At 38.9% G+C, this 12,658-nt stretch overlaps 1 pseudogene; it reads right to left on the bottom strand.

The window, feature by feature from the left end:
* Window positions 1–4,055: 4,055 nt before the first annotated feature.
* On the bottom strand, window positions 4,056–8,742 carry LOC110312247 (ADP/ATP translocase 2 pseudogene; annotated as a pseudogene).
* Window positions 8,743–12,658: the final 3,916 nt, after the last annotated feature.

Consider the following 12,658-nt stretch of genomic DNA (forward strand, 5'->3'; position numbering starts at 1 on the left):
CTTATATAATTTGTTACTGTCTCTTTGTGCTTGCCCGTTTCTTCAATTTTGAGTGATGAATCCTTTTTATTTTATGCAGGAATAGAAACCCTGACCAATCAGTACCAGTATAGTGGTGTATTCCTGTGACAACCTGACCATGTTTTGAGGAAGACTGTGAAAGGATTTTGCAACTTTGAGCTAGAAGAACCGTTGAATATAAAGAGCTTTGTGGGTTGTTCTGTAGGAGCTTGGAAGATAATGATGAGAACAGTGTAAATGATGGAAGCCTGGCTTGTGAAATTTCATAGGGAAGATTAAGACTCTTAGCAGGGCCATATTTTGATTGTGAAGATTCTGTGGTTCTGGTTAGCTGGGGCTGAAGAATCAGCTGTGATTTACAAGATACCAGAACTACTAAAGTGAAAACCTTGCATTACTGGGACTATTGATGCTGGTTAGCTGGAGCTAAGAAATTAGCCGTGATTAAGAAGAGACCAGCATCATTGAAGTGAAATCTTCTGAGTAGCATTTTCTGGGAGTACAGAGGCTGTTTTCCAGAGATAGCCAAGGTTATACCTTGCACTGTGGCTGCACTTGGTAATGTGTAAGAGTCATGCAGGTGGTACTGGTTTTGAAGGAATGAAGGGGTCATGAAGAGCAGCTGAGAGAATGTGAGCACTGTGAGAGGCTGTGGAAGGTCATTGGTGAAGGTGCAGCATCAGTTGCAATTAATGGCCCAGAACTGCAGGGTTCATGCAAAGGAGTTGAGGCTTGGCACCATGAAGAGAGCCTATGAGAGGCTATTGGTGAAGCCTAGTTACAGTGGAAGACAGCAGTGTTTTGGAGACCCCAGTACTTGGAGATGACCATCAAGAACAGCAGCAGCAGTGGAGTATAGGCAGCTGGAACCTAGAAGACAAGGTGTGTGCTACAGAGGGCAGAGCTGTAGAAGTGATCCAAGCCCTTGGAGGAGCCTAGAAGATCATGAGTGGATCCCAGACATTGGATGGTTGGAGTTTGCTTTTGAATGTGACTTTGCCCTGATATTTTTCCTTCTTGAAATAAGAAGGTATTTTAGTGGAGCCCAGTTAACAGACTTGGAATTTTTAAAAGACTTTGAATTTTAAAAATGATATTTGATATTTTACAGAGATTGAACTTTTAATACATAGAAAATGTGGGACTTTTAAAGTTATTTAGCTCTTGGGGATGAACAAGAAAGTAAGGATTGAGGGTTAATAGTAATGTGTTTTTGTGTCAAGTTGACAAGGGGTCAATTTTACTGGCTGGTTGTGTGTCAACTTGACACAGGCTGGAGTGATCACAGAGAAAAGAGCCTCAGTTGGGGAATTGCCTCCATGAGATACAGCTGTAAGGCATTTTCTCAATTAATGATGGGGGAGGGGGGCTCATTGTGGGTTGTGGCATCCCTGGGCTGGTAGTCTTGGGTTCTATAAGAGAGCAAGCTGAGCAAGTCAGGTGAAACAAGTCAGTAAATACCATTCCCCATGGCCTCTGCTTCCTGACCAGCTTGAGTTCCAGTTCTGACTTCCTTATGTGATGATGAGCAGTGTTGAAGTGTAAGCAATTTTCTATGCATCTTGCTTCTTGCTCATAATGTTTGTGAAGGAATAGAAACCCTAAATAAGACAAATAATTAAAAATATTTTGCAGAAACTAAGTAAAAGTACTAATTGAACTAAGAAAAATTATTAATATTGCTTCATTAAAAAATATCCTTAGTTTTGAGTTTTATAGGACTTAATGATTTGAGAGATATTACTTCAAAATTCCAAATGGTTCTCATTCACCAATAACATATTGTGTGATTGGTAAGTTTGTTAACAGTAAGGATTTGACATAATTCAAAATATTTTCCATTTCATTTGTATTTCACAAATTTTTGCAATTCACCCTTTTCCTTCTGTAATCTGTCCAAGATACCATGTTGTGTTCTATTATCCCAGTACACTGAGATTTAGAGGAGGGCATAGGTAAAAGGGAGAGTGAGCACCCCTCTCCTCAGGCCATTTCACATCTCTCTTCCTCTGATTAATCTCTAGTTACTTGGAATTCTTTCTCAGTATCTTTATTTTTTATGAGTTTTTTTTTCCCAGAACCCTTGTACTTCAATTACATTTTAAAGAAAATCCCACAGCTTGAAGATTGTAAACCCACCCCCCTCCAGCCTGAAACAGGCTGATCCAGACTTTGACCTTGCTGTCACTAAGAAGGAGAGGACCTTGGGTGGAGACTTCCTGCCTAGATGGCTCAATTGTTCATCCAATGCTGCTGTTCTCCTTCAAGACATCTCTACCTACTGAGAGGCCAATGAGATATTCTGGAGGCTACACCCTATCACCTGCAGCTGGTTCCAGGCTCCAAGAATGAATTAGCCGGGGATGAGCCTCTCCTACTTTATAAGCACAGTTTGCTATTAAACATTTGAGGCTTGATCAGGAACCTTGTCTTGGCTTCCATTTTTCTCTTGACCGTCTAGCTTCTGTCTTTTCAGCCCCAGTTTGCCTCCCAGGAGTAATTCCGGTCCATGTGAGCCGAGGGATGGCTCCCAACAGAAGATGAAATTCTTTTTTTCATGATTAGACCCATATTATCTCATTCTCTGAAGTAGCTGGGCTTATTGGCTGAGTAAATATACAAAAGACTAATTACTGTAGCTTTCTTTAATATCTTTTATATGGGCTTCAGGTCTTTTTAAAAAAATAGTTAATTTTATTGATTATTTTGGAATCTCATTTTATTCCCCCAATCACACTGGCCTCCCAGTATTGATATGCCTGTCCTCCATTCCCCTTGACTTATCCCCTCCACAAAAAAAAAAAAAAAAATTCTTCTCAAATTCCATTGGAATTGGTTAAAAAAAAAAGTCCATATATATTCCGCAATAAATGGTCAAGGGAGGTTGAGTCTTTCTCTGCCTTCATCCAAACCAAAATTAATCAGAGGAAGAGAGATGTGAAGTGGCCTGAGGAGAGGGGTGCTCACTCTCCCTTTTACCTATGCCCTCCTCTAAATCTCAGTGTACTGGGCTGCTGAGTGGCGTGCACAGCTCCACCACAAACATCAACATGGATTCAGGAAGCAGCCCTGACCATGGGCCACAAGATGGTCTTAGATGTGCAATACTGCCACTAACTCAGCTTCATAGATGTTGGGAGCAGCAGCATTGACCACTAACACCAACATGGACTCCAGTGACATCTTGGACTAAATGGTTTTTAGAGGTGGTCCAATACAGAAAGTGAAACATTCCTTATTGCCCATTGTCAGGTGATTCCAAAGCTGGGCAGGAGGACCCAGGGCTGAGTCTGTGTCTGCCGAATCTAGAAGCTGTTCTAGACCATCCCACTGACCCTACTGTTCAATGACAGCATGTATACCTAAGGCCTTCCTTACTTGTAACCATCCTGTCACTAGTTCTACCTCTCACCCAAGCTCATTCACTGCTCTGTTTTTCTATCTTTTTTACCTCTCTAACACATGTTTGTTCCTTGTAATGGAACTTGTGGGTTTTCATGCACGTCTCCCAACAACTGGAACTGAGCTGAACTTGACTATGTACTCTCCTTGTTGATCCTGTTTCCTTAACTGGGCTGCCTCTTCTGACCTTAGACGAAGCAGATATAACTAGTCTTACAATGACTTGATGTCCCAGAGTAGGTTGGTACAAATGCGGGCCTACCCCTAATGAGAGGAGAAGGGGAATAGAGGGACTGAAATAAGGGGGTAGGATTAGGATGTAAAGTGAATTAAAAAAATAAATGAAAAAAGTATAAATCAATTTAGTTTTGGTTTTAGATATTTTTATTTCTTCAATTTTTTTATTATCTGGAGTGACTGAAATAAAAAATATAATTGAGAACTATCCTTATTGTCATTGTGGAAATGGCTTTAAGATAAATTGGTCAGATGAATATTATTGCTTCCCACTTTTCAAATGGTAAATAATTGACATTGATAAAACAGACAAGCCCAGAGAATCTGTCCAGAATGTTCAAGATTTGGTATATTATACAACATGGCTGTTCTATGGAAGAACACCTAGGACATAACTATGTGTACCTCTTGATCTCTTCATACAATGTGAGCACAAAGGTACCACCCATGCCTCTGAAAACATTGGACCATGCACCCTTGAAAACAGCCTTGCTTTCTTTATTGTGAGCGATCTTTGGCCGGTAGTCAAGCATACCTGTACTGACACAGTAAAGCCTTGGTACAAGCCCTTAATTTGTAGATCTTCACCGGGCAGTAATCAAGGCCTTTGAATTCCCTTACAGTTCCAGCTTTGCCCACATCAGCTGCTAGACAGGTACGGGCAATATCAAGAGGGTACACAAAGCACAATGATGTGGCCCCAGCTGTACCACCTGATGCCAGGTCCCTGCAAATTAGCGCCAAAACTGGGTCCTTTTGTCCACACCAACCAGAAAGATCTGCTCGTATTTATCTTTGAAAGCAAAGTTGAGGGTCTGGGTGGGGAAGTATCTGATGACATTGGCCAGGTTCCCACACCAGAAGGACAGGACTCCCTGTTCCTTGGGGACACAAAACAACACGTCTATTATGTCCTTGTATTCTTTATCTGCTTTGATTTGCTTCCTGGCATACTGCAGCTGCAGGAACATCTTGACCCACTCGATGGGTACTACTACCATCTGGCCAGGGCCATTTGACCAGCCAAGAAGTCCTTGGCAAAGGACACTGGAGCATCTATCTTAAAAGCAAAAAAGAAAATGCTGTCTTTTTTTCACTGGATGGTTTCAGCTCACTTGTCAAAGATCTAGTGACCATAGGTGTATGGGTTCATATCTGGGTCTTCAATTCTATTTCATTAATCTACCAGTCTGTCACTGTACCAGGACCATGCAGTTTTTATCACAATTACTCTGTAGTACTGCTTGAACTCATGCATGTTGATTCCACAAGAAATTCATTTATTGCTGAGAATCATTTTTGCTATCCTAGGTTTTTTGTTAATCCAGATGAATTTGCAAATTTCTCTTTCTAACTCAGTGAAGAATTGAGTTGGAAATTTTATGGGAATTGCATTGAACTTGAAGATTGCTTTAGGGAAGATAACCATTTTTACTATATTAATCCTGCCAATCCATGACCATGGGAGATCTTTCCAACTTCTGAGATCTTCTTTGATTTCTTTCTTCAGAGACTTGAAGTTCTTATCATACAGATCTTTCACTTCCTTAGAGTCACACCAAGGCATTTTATATTATTTGTAAGTACTGTGAATGGTGTTGTTCCCATAATTACTTTCTCAGCCTGTTTATCCTTTGGGTGGAGAAAGGCCACTGATTTGTTTGAGTTAATTTTATATCCAGCTACTGCACTGAAACTGCTTATCAGGTTTAGGAGTTCTCTGGTATAATTTTTAGGGTCAATTATATATACTATAATATCATGTGCAAATAGTGTTATTTTGACTTCTTCTTTTCCAATTTTTATCTCCTTGATCTCCTTTTATTGTCTAATTGCTCTGGCTAGGACTTTGAGTATTGTAATAAATACTTTGGGAGAAAGTGTGCAGCCTTGTCTAGTCCCTGATTTTAGTGGGATTGCTTCAAGATTCTTTCCATTTAATTTGATGTTGGCTACTGGTTTGCTGTATATTGATTTTATTATGTTTAGGTATGGGCCTTGAATTCCTGATCTTTCCAAGACTTTTATCATGGATGGGTGTTGGGTTTTGTCAAATGCTTTCTCAGCATCTAACGAGATGATCATGCGGTTTTATCTTTGAGTTTGTTTATATAGTGGATTACATTCATGGATTTCCATAAATTAAACCATCCCTCTAAACTGGGATGAAGTCCACTTGATCATCGTGGATGATCATTTTGATGTGTTCTTGGATTCAGTTTGCGAGGATTTTATTGAGTATTTTTGCATCGATATTCATAAGGGAAATCGGTTCTAGGTTCTCTTTCTTTGTTGGGTCCTAGAGTGGTTTTGGTATCAGAGTAATTGTGGCTTCTTAGACTGAATTGGGTAGAGTACCTTCTGTTTCTATACTGTGGAATAGTTTGAGGAGAACTGGAATTAGGTCTTCTTTGAAGGTCTGATAGAACTCTGCACTAAACCCATCTTACCCTGGGCATTTTTTGGTTGGGAGACTATTAATGACTGCTTCTATTTCTTTAGGGGATTTGGGACTGTTTAGATCTTTAAGCTGATACTGATTTAAATTTGGTACCTGGCATCTCTCTAGAAAATTGTCAATTTCATACAGGTTTTCCAGTTGTGTTGAGTATACCCTTTTAGTAGGATCTGATGATGTTTAGGATTTCCTCAGGTTCTGTTGTTATGTCTCCTTTTCAATTTCTGATTTTGGTTTTTGTTGTTGTTGTTTGTTAGTTAGTTTGTTTGTTTTTTATTTGGTTTTTCGAGACAGGGTTTCTCTGTGTAGCCCTGGCTGTTCTGGAACTCACTTTGTAGACCAGACTGGCCTCAAACTCAGAAATCCACTAGCATCTGCCTCCCCAGTGCTGGGATTAAAGGTGTGTGCCTCCATGCCCGGCCTGATTTTGATAATTAGCATACTGTCCCTGTGCCGGATAGTTAGACTTGCTAAGGGTCTGTCTTGTTCATTTTCTCAAAAAAACAAAAACAAAAACAAAAACAAAAAACAAAAAGCAGCTCCTGATTTGATGCATATATAAATATAGAAAGATCTTAGAAGTGGAATTTTAAAGAACAGTTGCAAGTTTTGCCAAATACTACTAATATTTTCTAATTCTTTAATCTATTTTCCCTTTTTCTCTTCAATAAGAAAATACAATCAGAATGAATTGCATAACTAGTCTATTTAAACTCACTCAAACCCTCTTTTGTGAAATGGACAATTTTGTATTTCACTGAAGATTAAACAACCACTGATATTTGCTCACAATGTCCCTTCTCAGAGAGTCACCAAGTCCTATATCCTTTATATGCTGCTAATGTCCAATAAGTGTGGGATATACTCTCCTTTCTTCAAGAACACATATAAATGAATTACTTTATAAATTAAAGTTATGATGTTTTGTTTTGAATACTGTGTGTACATTCAAAAGAGTTAAAAATCTGTTAAGTACATGATTTGTTTGAAATTTTTAATTGTCTGAAAGACGATGTGTCATTATCAGCAACAGTCCAGTGCACTCTACATTTTTTATATCATTTACTTTTGTTTCCTCTCTTTAATCATCCTCGATATTCTGTAATGCCCACTTTCAAGTTTACTGCCTGCTTTTTTATTGAATTTATGACCAAAATTTCAGTCAACATATCCCTACAGAGACCTCTATTGTATCTTTCCTTATTCTTTCTAGTAGACACCAGTCACTTCGCGGGATCAAGAAATCATTCAGGTCCACCTAGATCCACATACATCCAGTGTTCATAACCTTCTAGTGTAGGAGCCTTAATCTTGTAATTTCTCTCCTGATCAGCTTCATGTTCCAGTTAGCTCAGAAGTCCTTAAGGTTCTGTGTATATTTCAAGGACTGTGGCTCTGATGTATCTCTAGCCACTGTAATTTTAGCATTTTCAATACTTTCATCTTACCATAGAACTTGCTCTCAGAATCCACTGTCTTAGCTGGAATTGCTTTGTCCCCAGGCTTTCATGTCAAGCCAGTTCCTGTTGCAGGTTCCTGTGTTTCAGGTGTTCTAGGCATATTCCCCTTTCATAGGTAACAGGGCAGGCCTAGAGTAGTGTATTAAAGCTTTTTTTTTCTTGGCTATATTTCACAAGAGAGTTTTTTTTTTTAATACAGATTGTCTTTTATCTTCTGGTAATTTTACATCAGAATATTTAAGTGTGTGAAAGTGAAATGGGACAGCAGCCCTGAGAAATTTCTCAGCATTTGCTTGGTGTGTCAGTAAACCACTATTTTCTTTGTTTCTGTCTGTCCTTTCTTAGGGAATTTTTTCCTTGTCACTTTTAAGTAAAAACATTCGGAAGGAGATTTTCCCTCTCTTCTAAACTTTTTGTCTAGCATTTTAAGTCACAATTTGCTTTTCCCATTCTAACTGTATTAAGCAATATTTGGGCCTTTTCTCTAGCTTTTCTTATTATCCTTTTTTATGCAATGTTCTCTTGCCTTTCAATGTTTTTCATATATGGTTTTACGATGTTTTTCAGATTTATGATGATTTAGTAAAATGATTATTGCTTGCTCTTATTCTACCATTTTCATCAACAAATATTTCGGTAAAGGAAAACTACTTATATTGACATTATTAGGTAATCTGGATATTTCATATACACATGATTCAGATTAGACAGATCATTGTAATGATATGAAAGGTCTATGGGCAAATAAAACAGAATAATACAGCAATTAAGCATGGGAGATTGAGCATATGAAAAATTCAGATAATTAAAAATATTTTCGAGAAAATATATAAAATGTGTTAATTGAACTAAGAAAAAGTATTAATATGGTCAGTTTATTTCAAAATATTAATTTTTAGAGTTCATAGATATAAAAGAAATATGAAGACATTACATCAAATTGCAGATGCCATTGATTTTTGATAACATATTCTATTATATGTTTTCACTTTAGCCAGCATATTTTGTCTTGCCCTGTGCCTTTCTCCCTCCCTCCCTCCGTCCATCCCTACCTTCCTCCCTCCTTCTCTCTCTCTCTCTCTTTCTTCTTTTTACTTATTCACTTTTTATCCTGCTCACTACCCCACTTCTAGTAATCTCCTCAAACAGTCCTTCCCTCTTCATCGTGTCCCTTGTCCTTGGGGCAAACAGGACCCCATTGGGTATATCTCTACCCTGACACATCAAATCTCTGTGATGCTAGGCACATTCTCTTCAACTGAGATCAGCCAATGTATCCCAGCTAGAACATATCCCACAGACAGGCAACTGGGGCTTTTGGAATAGCCCCAGTTTCAGTTTTTTGTTATCCATAGGATGATCAAGTTGCATATCAGCTACATATGTGCTGTGAAGTCTATGGCCAATCCTTGTATGTTCTTTCATTTGTGGTTCAGATTCTGAGAGCCCAAGGGTCCAGGCTAGTTGATTCTGTTGGTCTTCCTTTCGAGTTTCTATCCCCTCAGAGGCCACAATCCTTCCTCTTGTTCTTGCATAAGAGTTCCTAAGCCCCATCCACTGTTACTCTCTCAGTCTGAGTCTGAGTCTGCTGGTGGGTGGAGCTTCTCAGACAATAGCCATAATAGATTCCTGTCTGCAAGCATAACAGAATACCATTAAGAGTGTTAGGGACTAGTGCTTGCTCATGGGATGGATCTCAAGTTGGGCCAGTTAGTGTTTGGCCTTGTTTCTCTGTTTTCAAAAGTCTCTGTTGTATCACCTGTCCCTTCATTTCTTAAAGGCAGGCTAAGTTTTTGGTTGAATGTTTTGTGGGTGTCCTTATCACTCCATTGGGTTTCTTTTCTGTCTGCAGAAGGTAGCTTATTCAGGTTTCCTATACACAATTCTGTGAATTACAGCTAAGGTCACCCCTATTGTTTCTTGGATGTCCACCATATGCCATTTCCTAGGTCTCTGCCTCTTTCTGGAGAGGTCTGTACCTCCTCACCCCTGGAAGTTGCAGATTTCTATTCATTCTAATGGCAATCTGACCATCCCTGCTGTTTCTATCAACATGTCATCCTGTACCCCCCCATTCCCTTAACAATTTCCTCTCCAACAAAGTTGCATCCCTATATCTGCCTGTTATGACTATCTTAGTTCCCCTTTATGAGTGAAATTGAAGTACCATATTTTTATTAGGTATTTTCCTCATTTACATTTCCAATGCTATCCTAAAAATCCCCTGTACCCTACCCCCCCACTCCCACTTCTTGGCCCTATGTTCCCCTATAATAAGGCATATAAAGTTTGCATGACCAATGGGCATCACTTTCCACTGATGGCCAACTAGGCCATCTTCTGATACACCTGCAGCTAGAGACACAAGCTCCGGGGGGTATTGGTTAGTTCATATTGTTGTTCCACCTGTAGGGTTGCAGATCCCTTTAGCTCCTTGGGTACTTTCTCTAACTCCTCCATTGGGGGCCCTGTGATCCATCTAATAGCTGACTGTGAGCATCCACTTCTGTGTATGCTAGGACCCGGAATAGTCTCACAAGAGACAGCTATATCAGGGTCTTTTCAGCAAAATCTTGCTAGTGTATGCAATGGTGTCAGCATTGGGAAGTTGATTATGGGATGGATCCCCGGATATGGCAGACTCTAGATGGTCCATCCTTTCGTCTCAGCTTCAAACTTTGTCTCTGTAATGCCTTCCTTGGTTGTTTTGTTCCCAGTTCTAAGAAGGGGCAAAGTGTCCACATTTTGGTTTTCTTTCTTCTTGAATTTCATGTGTTTTGCAGATTGTATCTTGTATCTTGCATATTTTAAGTTTGTGGGCTAATATCCACTTATCAGTGAGTACATATGTCAGTTCATTTGTGACTAGTTTACCTCACTCAGGATGATGCCCTCCAGGTCCATCCATTTAACTAGGAATTTCATAAATTCATTCTTTTTAATAGCTGCATACTACTCCATTGTGTAAATGTATGACATTTTTTGTATCAATTCCACTGTTGAGGGACATCTGGGTTCTTTCAAGCTTCTGGCTATTATAAATAAGGATTCTATGAACATAGTGGAGCATGTGTCCTTCTTACCAGTTGGAACATCTTCTGGTTATATGCCCAGGAGAGGTATTGCAGGATCCTCCAGTAGTACCATGTACAATATTCTGAGAAACCACCAGACTAATTTCCAGAGTGGTGGTACAAGCTTGCAATCCCACCAACAATGGAGGAGTGTTCCTCTTTCTCCACATGCCCTCCAGCATCTGCTGACACCTGAATTTTTTATCTTAAACATATGACTGGTGTGAGGTAGAATCTCAGGGTTGCTTTGATTTGCATTTCCCTGATGATTAAGAATGCTTACCATTTATTTCTGGTGCTTCTCAGCCATTTGGCGTTTTTCAGAATTCTTTGTTTAGCTCTGAGTCCCATTTTTTTAATGGGGTTATTTTATTTTCTGGGATCCAGCTTCTTGAGCTCTTTATATATATATATTGGATATTAATCCCCTATCTTACTTAGGATAGGCAAATATCCTTTCCCAATCTGTTGGGGGCATTTTTGTCTTATTGATGGTGTTCTTTGCCTTAAGAAGCTTTGCAATTTTATGAGGTCCCATTTGTCCATTCTTGATCTTACAACATAAGCCATTGCTGTTCTATTCAGGAATTTTTCCCCTGTGCCATATCTTTGAGTCTTTTCCCCACTTTCTCCTCTGTAGTTTTCACTGTCTCTGCTTTTATGTGGAGTTCCTTGATCCACGTAGATTTGACCTTAGTACGAGGAGATAGGAATGGATCAATTCACATTCTTCTACATGATAACCACCAGTTCTGACAACACCATTTGTTGAAAATGCTATCTTTTTTCCACTGGATGGTTTTAGCTCCCTTGTCAAAGATCAAGTGACCATAGGTGTGTGGGTTCATTTCTGGGTATTTAATTCTATTCCATTGGTCTACTTGTCTGTTGCTGTACCAGTACCATACAGATTTTTTTTTATCACAATTGCACTGTAGTACAGCTTTAGGTTGGGCATGGTGATTCCCCCAGAGGTTCTTTTATCCTTGAGAAGAGTTTTTGCTATCCTAGTTTTTTTGTTATTCCAGATGAATTTTCAGATTTCCCTTTCTAATTCGTTGAAGAATTGAGTTGGAATTTTGATGGAATTTGATGGAATTTTGCATCTGTAGATTGCTTTTGGCAAGATAGTCATTTTTACTATATTGAGCCTGCCAATCCATGAGAATGGGAGATCTTTCCATCTTCTGAGATCTTCTTTAATTTCTTTCTTCAGAGACTTGAAGTTCTTATCATACAGATCTTTCACTTCCTTGTTAGAGTCATGCCAAAGTATTTTATATTATTTGTGACTATTGAGAAGGGTGTTGTTTCCCTAATTTCTTTCTGAGTCTCATTATTCTTTGTGTAGAGAAAGGCCATTGACTTGTTTGAGTTAATTTTATATCCAGCTACTTCACCGAAGCTGTTTATCGGGTTTAGGAGTTCTGTGGTCAAATTTTTAGGGTCACTTATATATACTATCGTATCATCTGCAAAAAGTGATATTTTGAATTCTTCCTTTCCAGTTTCTATTCCCTTGATCTCCTTTTGTTGTCGAATTGCTCTGGCTAGGATTTCAGGTACAATGTTGAATGGGTAGGGAGAGACTGGGCAGCCTTGTCTAGTCCCTGATTTTAATGGGATTGCTTCCAATTTCACACCATTTACTTTGATGTTGGCTCCTGGTTTGCTGTAGATTGCTTTTATACTGTTTAGGTATGGGCCTTGAATTCCCTTCTCTTTCCAAGACTTTTATCATGAATGGGTGTTGGATTTTGTCAAATGCTTTCTCTGTGTCTAAGGAGATGTTCATGTGGTTTCTGTCTTTGAGTTTGTTTATATAATGGATTACATTGATTAATTTCTGTATATTAAACCATCCCTGCATCACTGGAATAAAACCTACTTGGTTAGGATTGATGATTGTTTTAATATGATCTTGGATTCGGTTAGCGAGAATTTTATTGAGTATTTTTAAATCGTTTTTCATAAAGGAAATTGGTCTGAAGTTCTCAATCTTTGTT

This window comes from Mus caroli, unplaced genomic scaffold (genome assembly GCF_978045245.1).
Source record: "Mus caroli unplaced genomic scaffold, Mus_caroli_1 scaffold_18, whole genome shotgun sequence".
Taxonomy (NCBI): domain Eukaryota; kingdom Metazoa; phylum Chordata; class Mammalia; order Rodentia; family Muridae; genus Mus; species Mus caroli.